Source organism: Leopardus geoffroyi, chromosome C2 (assembly GCF_018350155.1).
Source record: "Leopardus geoffroyi isolate Oge1 chromosome C2, O.geoffroyi_Oge1_pat1.0, whole genome shotgun sequence".
NCBI classification, from domain to species: domain Eukaryota; kingdom Metazoa; phylum Chordata; class Mammalia; order Carnivora; family Felidae; genus Leopardus; species Leopardus geoffroyi.
The window spans coordinates 120,043,921-120,059,253 of NC_059333.1; the positions used below are offsets into that span (position 1 = coordinate 120,043,921).

At 36.0% G+C, this 15,333-nt stretch overlaps 1 protein-coding gene across 8 annotated transcripts in view; it reads left to right on the forward strand.

Annotated features, from left to right (window-relative positions):
- Positions 1-15,333, forward strand: part of SLC9A9 (solute carrier family 9 member A9) — a 694,304-nt gene that overhangs the window by 27,709 nt on the left and 651,262 nt on the right. The gene's annotated exons all lie outside the window — the stretch shown is intronic.

The following is a 15,333-nucleotide window of genomic DNA, read 5'->3' on the forward strand; positions in this document are numbered from 1 at the left end:
ATATTTTTTGCAGATTATCTGGTGATTATAACTAGTGATAAAGTGTTGAATTGTATCAATGTATTAAAATGTATTTGAGCAGTAAAATAATACATTTTAGATTTCAAAGTCCTGTTGAACTTCTAAAATCTCAGCCTTACCCAATCACTGTTGACAAAATGATGGATGTTATACTCCTTTAAATGTTTCCTTATGAGATAATTTAAATCCCCCCTGCTTCCCCTCCCCTATCTGTCTGTAGTGTTGTACTTCCTTGGCTGAAATCAAATATTACTTTAGAAGTTTGGGCAACATAATGGCCTCCCTTGTCTTTTAGACCCTTGATTCTGGTGAAGTTTAAAAGTACATCAATGAATGTTAATTCATCCTCTGTTACACTTATAAAACTGGCTCATATTCTCCAAGTCTACTTGCCAATGTTATTCCCATGTCTAAAATACCCTATTGTTCTCCAAAAGTGAAAATAAAAAGGTGCTTTATTATGAAGAGCATAAACATTTTTTTCACTTAAAGATTGTGCTACATCTTGACAATTATCCTTCTTGTTTCTCCTTAACTGCTTCTGAAAAACAGGAGACACAGTCCATTAGCTAATAGTTCCTAGAAAATAGTAAATCCCTAAACAAATACTGGGCCTTGTTAAATGCAGAGGATTTATTAAAATAGTAGTTGTATTACTTTTCTCAAGCTTAGGTGGCTTAAAAAAAGGACGCCAAAATCTATTGTCTCAAGTTCTGGAGGCTAAAAGTCTAAAATCAGGTGTCTACAGGCCTATGCTCCTCTGAGGCCTGTAAGGCAATACTCCCTATTACATCATTCTAGCTTTTGGTAGTTTGCCAACAAATTTTGGCATTCTTTGGCTTGTAGATGCATTACTCTGTCTTCACGTGGTATTCTCCCTGTGTCTCCTAGAAGCATTCTTCCTTTTGAAACTCAAACATCTGGACCAACAGAGTGTAAGGTTGTGGGTACAGAAAGCAAAAAAAAAAAAAAAATATTGTTGGTGGACACTAAGAGTAACAATGAGTGATGTCACTCCCATATCATCCAGGAGGCTATTTATGTTTACATTAGCATCCAGTATATAGTGTTGGTTCTCCCGTAACCAAGATTCCCAGGTCCAGGAATCAAGGGTAGAACTAGGGAAATGGGAGTGAATCCTATTACTATTTAATACAACTCTTTTCTGTACTCCAAAGGCTGACTGATAATGGTGTTTTACTGATTGGTTAAAATTCACTCTCTAAAAGAAGAAAAAAAACTTTCAGCAGTAAATAATTACCAATATAAGTGCATAATTATATATTGCTTACCCTGTAATTTTTTTAATTTTTAAATTTTATTTAAATCCAAGTTAGTTAACATACAGTGTAATAAAGATTTCAGGAGTAGAATTCAGTGATTCATCACTTATATCATATAACACCCAGTGCTCATCCCAACAAGTGCCCTCCTTAATCACTCATTTAGTCCAACCACCCTCCACCCAACATCGCTCCAGCAACCCTCAGTTTGTTCTCTGTATTTAAGAGTCTCTTATGGTTTGCCTCCCTCTCTGTATTTTTTTTAAATTTTTTTAAATATTTGTTTATCTTAGAGAGAGAGACAGAGCGTGAGTGTGGAAGGGGCAGAGAGAAAGGGAGACACAGAATCTGAAGCAGGCCCCAGGCTCTGAGCTGTCAGCACAGAGCCCTACCAGGGCCAAACTCAAAAACTGGGAGATCATGCCCTAAGCCAAAGTCGGATGCTTAATTGACTGAGCCACAGAGGCGCCCCTGCCTCCATCTCTGTTTTTGTCTTATTTTTACTTTCCTTCCCTGTGTTCATCTGTTTTGTTTCTAAAATTCCACATATGAGGGAAATCATATGATATTTGTTTCTCTGACTGACTTATTTCACTTAGCAGAATGTACTCTAGTTCCATCCATGTTGTTGCAAATGGCAATATTTCATTCTTTTTGATTGCCAAGTAATAATTCCATTGTGTGTGTGTGTGTGTGTGTGTGTGTGTGTGTGTGTGTATGTGTGTGTGTATACCATGTCTTTATCCATTTGTCAGTTGTTGGACATTTGGGCTCCTTCCATAATTTGGCTATTGTGGACACTACTGTATACTGTAAATTTTAGAGGAGAGTTGAGTTGCTGTTTATTTGTGCTTTATCTGAATGCTTTATAGTTCTCTTTTTTTTCCATCTGTCAGTGGTTACTCCTTATTCTTACCATGTCACATATCTCATTTATCTTCATCAAAGAGAGAGAGAAAAGGATAAACCCAATCACCTTAATAGCTCAAGAAAAAATAAACAAATATCACCAGAGAAACAAGTCAAAAAAATAATAAAGAGACAAGAATTTTGACTCTATGTTCTTGAGGTTGAAATACTTTTTCACTAGTTTATTGTAGTGAGGTTAACATCATTGCCATTTGCTTTGAATTCTTGAGTACAGGATATATATTTACCAATAGAAGAGTATGTAGACACTATGCCATGACTTATTTACCTCTCATTGGTGTGTAATTTTGTTTATGAAATACTTTTACATATATTATGTTATTTATACAAAAGACCTTTGAAGTAGATTTAAAGCTTTTTTACCAATAAGAAAACTAAGGTTCAAGGCAGTTAAACAGTTTGTGTTCAACCATATAACTGGTTTAGTGGCAATATGAAGCTCCAAATCTTTTTTTTTTTTTTCCTAGTACAACTCAGGTTTGAAAAAACTTTACAAATGGAATACTCTAGCAAATATTGAAATAGAGATTATTTAATGTATTAAAATTCTCCTTTTAACTTTTCAAAACTAATGCTACTTGTATTAACCTCATTCTAAAAAATTCAGTAGATTAAAAATCTACTTTTCATTCATCATTTACCTTCATTCTTTTTACATTGATTTTCTTATTTTTGAGAGAGAGAGAGAGAAAGGGGCAGAGAGAGTGGGACAGAGATTCCCAAGCAGGCTTTGTTGTACAGAACCTGATCAGGATTCAAACTCATGAACCATGAGGTCATGACCTGAGCTGAAATCAAGAGTCGGTCACTGAACTAAATGAGTCACCAGGTGCCCCTCATTCATCATTTACCTTTAAAAAATACTTCTGGGGGCGCCTGGGTGGCGAAGTCGGTTAAGCGTCCGACTTCAGCCAGGTCACGATCTCGCGGTCTGTGAGTTCAAGCCCCGCGTCCGGCTCTGGGCTGATGGCTCAGAGCCTGGAGCCTGTTTCTGATTCTGTGTCTCCCTCTCTCTCTGCCCCTCCCCCGTTCATGCTCTGTCTCTCTCTGTCCCAAAAAAAAATAAATAAACGATGAAAAAAAAAAAGAAAAAAATAAATAAAAAATACTTCTGGATTGTTTTAATATTAAATTATATGATAGAACAATTTTAAAAAATCTTTTAATTTTATCTAAATCCAAATTAGTTAACATATAGTGTAATAATGGGTTCAGGAATGGACTTTAACAATTCATCACTTACATATAACCCACAGTCCTCATCCCAACATTAAGGAATGCTCATCTCCCATTCAACCCATCCCCCCACCAAACACCCCTCCAGCAACCCTGTTTGTTCTCTGTATTTAAGAGTCTCTTATGGTTCGCCTCCCTCTGTTTTTATCTTATTCTTCCTTCCCTTCCCTTCCCTTATGTCCATATGTTTTGTTTCTAAAATTCCACATATGAGTGAAATCACATGATATTTGTCTTTTCTCTGACTTATTTCACTTAGCATAATATACTCTAGTTCCATCCACATTGTTGGAAATGGCAAGATTTCATTCTTTTTGATTGCTGAGAAGTATTCCATTGTATATATATATACCACTTCTTCTTTTTCCATTTATCAGTCGATGGACATTTGGGCTCTTTCCATAATTTGCCTATTGTTGATAGTGCTACTATAAACATTGGGGTTCATGTGCCCCTTTGAATCCATTTTTGTATCCTTTGGATAAATACCTAGGTATGATTGCTGCGTCATAGGGTAGTTCTATTTTTAATTTTTTGAGGAACCTCCATACTACTTTCCAGAGTGGCTATACCATTTTGCATTCCCACCAACAGTGCAAAAGTGTTCCCCTTTCTCTGCATCCTTGCCGACATATGATAAAACAATTTTAAGAATAAAAGTTACAGCTGAAAATTATCATTTCTTTTTTTAAATGTTTATTTATTTAATTTGAGAGAAAGTTTGTGCACACAAGTGAGTGGGAGAGGGCAGAGAGAGACAGACAGAATCCCAAGTAGGCTCCACACTCAGCATGGAGCTGAACACAGGGCTCGATTTCATGATTGTGAGATTGTGACCTGAGCCAAAATTAAGAGTTGGACACTTAACCGACTGATCCCCCAGGAGCCCTGAAAATTATTTCTTGATCATGAGAAGTTCTTTTTAGCCATAGCCTAAAAAGACCTCATGCATCATCAAAATAATTTTCATAATTATTTCGTGTATCAATCCTAAGGACATTTAAAAAGTTGTAGGGGCAATATTTCCTTTTATATGTGTTTTCTGTAGTAAAGGATTATAATTCATCAGTGCCAGTGTTTAGATCATAGGTAGAACTCCCAAAGGAAGTAATTCATTTTGAAAGGAAATGACTGCCCCACTTTGTTTAAACCAGTCCAATGTATTAAACTTAATAGAGGAAAAAAGTACACCTTTATATATAGATGATAATCTAAATTTATATCTGCAGCCCTGAGATCCAGATATACATATCTACCATAATGACCCTATCCACTGGGATAATGATTATGCACCTCAAACTTAACCTGGTCCTTCCAGAACTCTTGTGTCAGTCCTTTATCTCCGTCTTAGTAGAAGCTGAATTCCAAGATATTCTTATTTCCTCTTTCCTTCACACCCTATATCCAACCTATCCGAAACAACTGTTGGATTTACTTTCAAATTATATCCCAACCACTTCTTAAAAACTCTACTGCTACTGCCCTAGTCCAAGTCACCATCATCTCTCACCCTAACTACTACAGTAATCTGCCTCTTTTATGGCACCATCACCCTACCAGCAAGTCTCCATAAGGAAGCCAGGGTGATATTTTTAACAATGTAAATTAAACCATATCTCTTACTCTGCAGCCCAGAATATGGTCCCATGTCCTTATATTGGTTTAAGGAGCTACCTATACTTCTGCATGGCCTCATCTTGTATCACTCTCCTCCTACCACTGCTGTAGTCACACTGTCTTTTCAGCTCTTCCTGTGAACACACCAAACTTGTTCAGACCTCCTTGGTATTTCTTTTGCCTTTCACTGGAGATATTTGCATAATTTCTGTCCTCACATCATTCAGGTGTCTGGTCAGATGTTCCTTGAGAAAATTTTCTTGATTGCTCTAATATGCACCCCTCCCCACTACTTAATTCCTTTGACTCCTTGATTCATTTTCTTCATAGGAAGTGTTTAATTTTTGCTTTCACACTAATTGTCCCTCTTGCATGAATAGGAGTTTTACCTTTTTCATGGCTCCATCTCTAGTGCCTGGTTCAGTGCCCAGTGCTTGGACAGAAATTTAGGTATTTTTGAATGAATGGATGAATGCATTCATTTAAATATTCATAGTTCTAAAATTGAGGCGAAATAGTTTAATAATGTATAATGCTAGCTTAATAGTTACATTGCTTTAGAAAAATCTCAGTTAAAATTATTTGCAATTTGCTTCTCTGAAGAGTTGATCTGCTGAGTGACTCAACCATTAATAGGCATGCCTTATGGCAGATGCAGGGATTGCAAAAAAAAAAAATGGCTAAGAATATATAATTTGTCTCCAACTACAGCAGTGGTTCTCAACCTTGGTCATATATTCGAATCATCTGGGGTGGTTGTAAAAGTCTGATAACCAGGCCAGATCCCAGAACAAGTAATTCAGAATCTTTGAGGGTTGTATCTAGGACTCCATTAACAAAAAAAAAAAAAAAATCTCCCCAGCTGATCATAATGGACAACCAAGATTGAGGACCACTGATCCATGAGGCAGGGGGTTTTGCAAAACTATTCCTGATACTGACAACAGTAAAGGAGGTATTCCAATACTTGTTAAATTAATTAATGAGTGAGTTAGTGAATGAATGGGTGAATGTAAAGGATGTTGATAGCCAACTGAACTCCTGATCACTGCTTGAAAACCATTCAGAGGGTTGGGCCTACCAATAAAGTTGCTAGATTTAGCAAATAAACATATAGGATCCCTAGTTACACTTGAAATTTAGATGAAGAAGGATCTTTTTTTAAAGCAATGTATGTCCCAAATATTTCAGGGAATATATACATACTAAAAAATGGATTCATTACTTGCCTGAAATTTAAATTTAAGTGGGCATCCTATATTTTAGGTGGCAACTCTACTTGTTACTAATGAAGGAACAGTTAAGGTTGTTCTCTTGTAAAATTCAGCATGTTACTAAAATATTTAAAATAATTCACTGTTGAAGTGGTAATTTAATCCTCTATCTTCAGCTGTACAAAGGTACCATAAAACAGTCTATTATCCTTAGGAATGAATTTAATTTTGTCTTTTTAAGCTATTAATAGAGCAGTCATAAAAATGAGGTGAGTTCTTATGCATTATAGATTTTCCAAATGAGCTTAGAATTTAGATTCTTTAGTATCTGTTTTTGAACTATCAAATCTTATACCTAGAGTAAAAAAATAAAATTCTAAGTGTTTTTAGGACCTGTGAAGTACGCTTTTAGCATAACCTCTGAATCAGGGACTATATTTTGCATTCTCTTTCTACTCCTATAAAGTGTGAGAAAGACAGGTATTCTTCAGGCCATAGACCTTTATTTCTTCCTAGCTATATAATACTGACCAGCTAAAACTAAGATTAAATGGTGATAGTGAATAAAACTTGACCTTAATGATGGAAAAACAGCATAATTGAAACAAATCAGTTGAATAATTGGTCATTCAAGCAGAAGTCTCAAAGATACTACCATTTTCTTAAAGGATCCATAGAAGTTCTCACCTTTTGCAAATGTAGATTAATACCCTTCCACCAGTGGGTGGCATACTCATGTGTTCAGAAATTCTCCATTGGGTGGGTGACCCAAAGAAGTATTAATTATGGTATTAGAATGAATTCCATTCATTATAAGTATGGAAAGAATAGAATGGTGAAAAGGCAAAACAGGAAAAGCTATTCGCATTTCTAACATTTTCATTCTCCATTGGGGTTACACAGTATGGACTAATTCTATGCTTCCTGCAGAATTTGCTGGAAGTGACTTGCTGGGAATTAGATGGTCAAAGAAAAAATTGATTTTCTGTGAACAATGTCTTTTATTGTTTTAAGACCTCTTCTTCAAAACTTGCCCAAATGTTGTAACAAAAATCATACTTTTGCAGCATTTTTTCTGGCTATATACCATTTCTTTCTAGACATTTAAGCAACCATCCCTAAATCTAATGATGGACCAAAAAAAAAAAAAAAACAAAAACAAAAACAAAAAAACAAAAGCTCAGAAGAGAAAAAGGTCTATTCAGGTATAAATTCTAATTCATCTATCCCATAATTCTGAGACTATTATAATAAGGGTACCATCAGGCAAGCTATATATTTTATGCATATTGCTCTGGCTGACAATCTGCAGTGAGGGTACAAGAGCATTATAACTCAAATAGATTTTTCTGACATGGGGTATATCTGGCACCCTGCTCTTTCATAAACATTACTGCCTGTTTTTCAGAGCTTGAGATGGCATAATTGTAGGTTTTGTAAATTTTCAGCAAGGCACACTATTTAAGATATCTGATGTAGGCATTACATAACTTTGAAATACAAAATTTCAAATTTTGTTTTTAGAAAGACTGTCTTGGGGCAGTGAATCCAGGTGGGAAGTACTTAGCTTTATTTTGACTTTCAGTAATCCTCATATTTATTTTGCAATTCAGTACAAAGGTGAATACTCTCAATTTGAGAAATTATACATAGAGCTATTTGATTCCCTCTGTTTGTCAAGTTTCATACATATATATGCATACATGTGTTTTTTTAGTGTACTGATTTTATGGTTTAAAAAAAATTTTTTTTAACATTTATTTTTTGAGAGACAGAGAGAGACAGAGCATGCGCAGGGGAAGTGCAGAGGGAGACACAGAATCGGAAGCAGGCTCCATGCTCTGAGCTGTCAGCACAGAGCCCAACGCAGGGCTCAAACTCACGAACCGTGAGATCATGACCTGGGCTGAACTCATCACCTAACCGACTGAGCCACCCAGACACCCCTATGGGTTTTTTTTAAACAGGATACCTATGGTGGTGGTAATAATAATAATAATAACAACAACAACAATAATAATAGCTATTTGCTGAGGTAGTATAGTTAAGGTTAAAGGCACAGGCCTTGTGAGTTTTTCTTCCTGTGTTCTGACCCCAGCTCTGCCTAATAACTATGTAGCTATGGCAAAACTAACCTCTCTAAACCTTAATTTCCTCATTTGAAAATGAGATAATGAAAACAGCTACCTGTTAGCACTGTGTACTAATTGAGAAAATATATGTGAAGTCTCGGGCATGTAGTTGGCACTAGATGATTGGTAGCTGCTCTTCTAAGGGTAGAATTTGTAAACTGGAAGTAAACACTTTAGTGAACTCATCTCTGAATTAGAGCTAATAACAGTTGACCACCTTTAAGGCTTTTGTGAAGATTAAGTGATGTAAGGTGTATATAATACACTGAGCTTAGTGGCTGGCACACAGTAAGCATGTCAATCAATGGAAGCCATTGTTTTATTATTATTTTTTTTTCAAGTACCATATATACTGCATTTCCAGTAAAAATATCATCCTCATTATATTGAGAAGAAACTTGGGCCAAAATAGGCTAGAAGGTAATTGGGCCAACAGTCGAACCCTAGTCTGGCTCCAATGCCCCACATCCTTTCATGACAATCTACTTAGCTCTAACCAAAGGTCATTCCAACATTAAGAGAGCGGACACTGAGAGACCAAGAAACATGTTTTATTTCAATTCAATTGCTCAGAGATGGGACATGCTTCCTACTATTTTGCTGATTCTCTACCATAGAGTAACTGAAAAATACATTGTTTACTCTAAGTTTTGAGGCCTTTTAAAAAAATCATAATGATGCTATTTTTTATCATTCAGACAATGAGAATAGAGATTGCATAACCAAATAAAGAATGAAAGAAAGCAGTATCATGTTCTTTAAATTCTCCAAAATGTCTGATAAAATTATAGACTTTGTTGTACTTTTTGGTGCATTTTAAATGAGCAATAAAGCTGATATTTAAAATTAGAAGTATTTTGAACAAAGATGTTACATGAAATTATTATTTTTACTTCTAATGTTTAGTTTTTACCTCAAGTGTTTACAAAATGCACGTGGCTAAATATAAATAAGTCAATCAGTTGGTGTTCCAGATGTCTTGGGAAATATCCAGATGTTTGTGATCTTAAAAAGGGATATTTTCAAAACAACCATTTTATTTCCCTACTTTTCAGCTGCATGTGCTAGCTTAGCTATTATACTGACTTAGCTATAATTTGCTCTTAGTGTAAAATAACCTGAGTCTTTTCATAGGGAAAATCTGATTCCAAAAATATAAACTTTAAGTCACTTTGAAAATATTTTAGAAAATTAGAATGGAAAGGAAAAGAAGGACTGTTTAAATCAGGGGTTGACAAAGCTTTTCTGTCAAAAACCAGGTTGTAAATATTTGAGGCTTTGTCAGTCACATGGTCACTCTTGAAAGTACACAACTCTGCCTTTACTAGACTTGATAGGCATGGCTGGATTTCAGTAAAATTTTATTTACAAAACAAGCAGTAGTGGGCTGCATTTGATTGGCCTGGGTGTAACCATGCTGAAGATACCAGATATATTCTATTTTGCATAATAAGTAAAAATTTGCCAACATAAGTTAGGGAGAAAAAATTTTTATTTATTTATTTTTTTTTAATTTTTTTTTCCGTTTATTTATTTTTGGGACAGAGAGAGACAGAGCATGAATGGGGGAGGGGCAGAGAGAGAGGGAGACACAGAATCGGAAACAGGCTCGAGGCTCTGAGCCATCAGCCCAGAGCCCGACGCGGGGCTCGAACTCACGGACCGCGAGATCGTGACCTGGCTGAAGTCGGACGCTTAACCGACTGCGCCACCCAGGCGCCCCTAGGAGAAAAAATTTTTAAATAGTAGCATCTATCACTATCCAGTTGCCCTTGGAGATGTAATGGTTATACTTCATTTGCTCCCACCTTCTTACTCCCCCTTCTCTGACCTCCTTTGTCTCACAGGAGGTTGACCTTAACAGACTGAATCACCCTCAGACTTTTGAGTGACATATGCTAAAAGAGAAAAATTCTTATAACTCTGGAGTGACTCACTCAAACATAGATATTTCACTGCCTTCCCAACCTGAACTGCCAGGTCCTAAGGGAAATCCACACTGGGCACAGATCTTTCCTCTCTTTAAACTAAAGTGTATTGCTTCTCTGTTCTCTCAGGGTAAGCTTCCTGCTGATTCTCACTTAGAAAATACCTGATCACTCTGCTCAGTATAAACTAACCCTCAGGGAGGGACTTCTCTTTATTAGAGGATTTCAAGATATGCCTTAAAAAGTAAATAAGGAATTTATGAAGATGGGCTGACAGCTACCCTGGGGAACACGGTGGGGCTAAAAAGCCATTCTGGTAACTCGTACCTTAGAGAAAATTCATTATCCATAAGGTCAACCTTGATACTAGTAACAAACCAAGATTTGGGGACCCAAGTATTTTTGAATCACCTCACCAAATACCCATTAGGTCTTTTAAAACAAGTGGGGTAATGTTTATTCATCTTTGATACCACTTTAATATTCTGTATATATTTTTTAATTAGTCTAAATTGTCAGGTGTTATGCTACCATGATATAATTGAGAGATGATGAAATAGAACTCAAGTGGTAATTTTTTTTATGTTATCTTAATGACAATTAGAGATGTTACTGGTTTGACTAGGTATGTGTATGCAAAGAATCTGCTGTTGAAAAAAAATCACTTTAAAACTCCGTTAATGAACCATTTGTTCATATGTATTTCCTGAAATGCACTTCTTGGAGCACTAATCTTATGAGTCTCTGTAAAGGAGTGTTCAAAGGCTAGCTATAGCCTGCTCTTAAAGGATGGCAATGCACAGGAGCAGATTAAAGGCTCTGGGAGGTATTACAGTAACTAACCTGTTTAAGTTTCTTCACAAAATATTTCCCCAGCCTACTTAACCATGAAACCTTTTTTGAATGTGATTTATTAACACTTCATAGACTTTATTTTGAGAAATGCTGGTAAAAGGTATTAAAATATCTGGTTTTAGTCACTAGGAAAACTGCCGCTATTTCATTCAATTATTTTTGGCATCTATTAGTTGATTTGAACATTTGTTATTTAAAATTATCATCTTTGAAAAGATTTAAAAAGAAAATATAATAAGATATTTCCTTAAATGTCTGGTAAACACAGCTTTTGCCTGCCTCCAAGTATTAGGATTTGTAATTGTATGTGGAGGGATTAATGTCCTAAACAGGCTTTGTGTTTTGAGCAGTGGGCAAAGTAGGGTGGTCATGGGAGTGTCTAAAAGGAATGAAAAATATAAGGAAATATTTTGAGTTGGGGTGCCATGTTGGCTCAATCGGTTAAGCATTCTGACTCTTGATTTTTGGCTCTGGTCATTATCTCACTGTTTGGGAGTTCAAAACCCACATCAGGTTCTGCGCTGAGTATGGAGCCTGCCTGGGATTCCCTCTCTCTCCTTCTCTCTGCCCCTTCCCCACTTGTACTATCTCTCTCTCTCTCTCTCTCTCTCTCTCTCTCTCTCTCAAAATAAATAAACTTGAAGAAAAAGAAAAAGAAAAAATATTTTGAGTTGATCCTAACCCTGAATTTTGTGTTTAGAGCTTTGGCTATACCATATATTATTTTTTCTTTCTAATTTTATATTTATTCTCAAATTTTAAATATAGTGAAAGTTATATTGAAACCAGTGATATAATCATAGCCACAAATTATAATTTCAGGGGTATAGGATTTTGTGGTGGTTGGACTACAGACAAAGACATACTTACACTGCCACAAAACTACAGCAAAATTAGCTGGAGTAGCAGAATTTCATTAATTTCCCATTTAAAAAATTTATCTTAAAAGGCCATTAATTTCCAGAGATATTATCGAACTTCATGAATAATTTATTATGTAGAATGTGATGAGAATTTCAATACAAGTTTTTGACCACCCATGAAGAAAATACTGCCTGCACATGTGGTACTTATCATTTATGTTCATATTGTTATAAATGAAATAATTCTTTGAAGCCAAAGGCATCTAAATCTAGAATTTTACCTAAGCAAAATGCATATTTTAAAAATATTTTAAATAAAGTTATATTTTACATATAGTAATATACACAAATGTTTAAAGTTGGATGAATTTTTATATACATATAAAACCTCCATAACCATCAACAGATCAAGAGGTAGACATTCCGACCTTGCCAGAAAGTTCTCTTCTACTCCTTCCCCATTGATACCCATCCATCCCATAGCATTATTTTGACTTCTACCACCATAAATTAATTTTGCCTGTAAAATACATATTTTTAACAATGTGTTTTTATTGTTGTTAACAAATGTATAAAAAGGAAAAATTACTGCTTGGGTACTAGTTTGGGGCAAATGAATATAAAAAAGAGAATAGTGGTTATATATTTAATGACAATAATGATTAGGTTGTACTTACAGGCACCCAGGCATACTTTATCAAAGTGATTTCTAAAATATTTGCCAAGACTTTAGGAGTTGTCAGTAGATACCGATTTTATGTATGCTTTGCCTGCAGTTCAGTTAAACTCATGACTGTTTCTGTATGAATAAATTTTTTATGTTCTTTGAGTCCATTATTAGAGGACTAAGAATACAGGTGAGACAAATGTACTTCTGTCAAGAATTTTATAATCTAATATCTGCAGATCTTACATGCCTTTCATCATTCACCGTTATTTGTTTTATTAGGCTTTCTCTCCTAACTGGTATGTTTAAAGCCAGTCTAGGATTGGAATCTGGTTCTCCACAACTCTTACCCTATGGTTACATCAGCCTAGTAAAAAGAAAAATAAAAGATCTTTCCTTTGGCGATGGACCACAGAGATGTAGCCACAAAGCCAGATGCTCTTGCTCAAATGGAACTTTGCAGGCCCCGAACACATGGTTTCTGGGAAAAACCTAAAGGGCGTGATTTTCCACAATGTGTCTGCATAGACAAGATGGACTTCAGAGGCTGGAATGATAATAATTATACTTTGTATGGTCTTGAGTTTTCCTGCTTCCCAAGTTGGTTTTGAGAAGGAACACAATGTGAATGAAATAAGCTCCTCAAGACAGAATTCTTTGGGTGCTGCTTTTCTGGCCTGCTGCCCAACTCTGAACACTAGAATTCTGTCTATAATTATCAGCTGGGGTTCAGGCTAAAGATCGAGTAGACCCTCTATAGTTTTAATCTCTTCATGCAATATTCTATGCTGGTTGCTGCTATTTCTGGTCAATATCCCAACCCCACCTTACTCCTCTATTTCCCTGATTGAGTGTAACAAAAGCCTTATAAAAGAAATGATAATGATTTCTGTATCTACCCTTTAATTTTTTAAATTATTACTCCATCTAGGGGCGCCTGGGTGGCGCAGTCGGTTAAGCGTCCGACTTCAGCCAGGTCACGATCTCGCGGTCCGTGAGTTCGAGCCCCGCGTCGGGCTCTGGGCTGATGGCTCAGAGCCTGGAGCCTGTTTCCGATTCTGTGTCTCCCTCTCTCTCTGCCCCTCCCCCGTTCATGCTCTGTCTCTCTCTGTCCCAAAAATAAATAAACGTTCAAAAAAAAAAAAAATTAAAAAAAAAATTATTACTCCATCTAAAAAAATTCTGTTTTTTTCAAAGATATTTGATTCAATCTAGTTCCCTCAATATCCCAAACTTAAAATTCAAGTTAAAAATGTACACCTAGAATTTTGCCTAGATATGATTTTTTTCTCTTAAGTATTCTTTTTAAACTTAATTTAAATGAATTCACTTAAAAAAATTTCTTTTGGCTTCTGTTATATGCTTGACACATATCCTAAGTCCTGGGGAAGCAACAACAAATAAGATCACAGTTTGTAAGGCAGACGTTCTCAGAGGAGCTGACGTCAGAGAGAAGGGGTAGATCTGGGAACATTTTTTCCTTTCTTTAAAAATTTTTTTTAATGTTTATTCATTTTTTTGAGAGAGAGAGAGAGACAGAGACAGAGAGACAGAGAGAGAGAGACAGAGTGCTAGTGGGGGAGGGGCAGAGAGTGAGGGAGACACAGAATCCGATGCAGGCTCCAGGCTCTGAGCTGTCAGCACAGAGCTCGATGTGGGGCTCCAGCTCACAAACCGTGAGATCATGACCTTAGCCAAAGTCAGACCTTAACCAACTTAGCCACTCAGGTGCCCCTTTTCTTTCAAAAAAAAAAAAAAAAAAATCCCACTGTACTAGGAATGTTGAGAAACACATGTAAGTATTGTGGTGTGACTGTTTCCCCAGCATCTATTTGTCTCTTCTTAGAAACCTTCCTGAACTTTCATTTTGGTATCCACAACTACTTTATGCACCTCTGGCTCTAGGGTAGGGGAGGAAGCTTAGGTCTAAGATAGAAAACATATTATCATGTTCTGATCTCAATGATTGGTTAATGGCTGCACCACCATAATAAGTAAGCCAGGTTAATACATAGAGGACAGAGACCTGGAAAGAAATGAGTCTTTGATCAAACCAATCATGAAGCCCACTGAAGACCTAGAGTTTTCCAGTTACATTAGTCAATAAATCTCTTTTGTTTTTAAATTTGTTTTATTTTACAGTAAATGTTAAGCTGCTTAACAAAGAAATAACATAAACTGATTGCTAAAATAAGATGATAGTTTATTTCTAGCGTAATAGTTTGACTTCACTATCTAAGCCTAAAGGAGCAGCTTTGTTAAATGAGGTCATCCAGGGAGTTAGAGTCATCCATATTATTACTCTGCTGCCACTAGGATGATCTCCTTTTGGGGATGGTTGAAGCTGGGTCACTGCCTGGTCTATAGCCCACCCTATAGGAAAAGAAGAAAGAGGGGTTAGGGAATTGTATCCCCAATATTTTAAGGCCAAAGCCTAGAAATGGGAAACATTACTTCTATTCACATATCATTGGTTCTAAGTTTCATTACCTGGCCATACCAAACTACAAAGCTGACAGGGAAATGGAGTCTCTACCTGCATGCCTTTCTAAAACTTGATTACTGAGTAAGAAGGGGAAAATAGATT